Raw genomic sequence first — 971 nt, 5'->3', positions numbered from 1 at the left:
TGAAAAATGATTTATCCAACTCAAACAAAGAAGAAAATGGTTGCTACCATAAGCCTCCAAGTTGGACCTTCAGCAGCCTCCTCCTCACTGAAGAAGTACTGGGTATATTTGCCAGCACAGAGCAGGTGGTCCTCTGGCTGACCCAGAACCTCAACCATGCACTTCATCTGCAAACAAAATATACAGAATCACATCATTCTGCATTAAGTCTTTACTTGGTTCTGAATATTTGTCTGAGGAAGCTGACCTACCATCTGATAGTCACAGTCGACAGGGAAGAGGTTTTCAGCAAGGTAGAGGAAGGCCAGGATGCAGCCAACTCCCCAAACATCTATAGCCTCTGTGAAGGGCAGGCCTAGGGCAATTTCTGGTGCCCTGAGGATGGAAGACAGGAGCCAAAGATGAGAAATCTGTTGGCAAGCTTTGAGAACCAAGAGAACGACGTGGATGTTAAGAAAAATGGGGAGCACTGCTGAGCAACCAATGGAGTAGGACGAGTGTTTAGGGGCTGCTGCAGATCATTGAGGAGAGAAAAGGTCATATTTAAAGAGGTTACTTCCCCAAACAAGGGCAAAGACAAAAGAGGAGGAAAGACTAAATCACACATGTGTACTGACTCAGATGACATTACATGAAAAAATATTTGAATACACATTTAATATGTATTCAAATATTAGAATATAATATATATATATTAGTTTTGCTTTGTTCTACAACAACCTTATGTTGTATAATATACAAATAACCTACCTTGTAACCTTGTAAAGGTTTATCTACAGGAGAAACATCTAAAAGCAACACAGAGTGCCTGACAGCTTTACTGCATTATATTCCATTATATTTGAAATACAAATATACAATAAGCTATACATGTGGTAAATCTCTGTTTATATTATTATTATCATAGTTTCAGCTGACACAGCCATATACTCTTTACAGTATTTCAGTTTTGTACATATATTTGACCAATA

The sequence above is a fragment of the Micropterus dolomieu genome, linkage group LG12 (genome assembly GCF_021292245.1).
Source record: "Micropterus dolomieu isolate WLL.071019.BEF.003 ecotype Adirondacks linkage group LG12, ASM2129224v1, whole genome shotgun sequence".
Taxonomy (NCBI): Eukaryota; Metazoa; Chordata; class Actinopteri; order Centrarchiformes; family Centrarchidae; genus Micropterus; species Micropterus dolomieu.
This window is presented reverse-complemented; position numbering follows the sequence as displayed.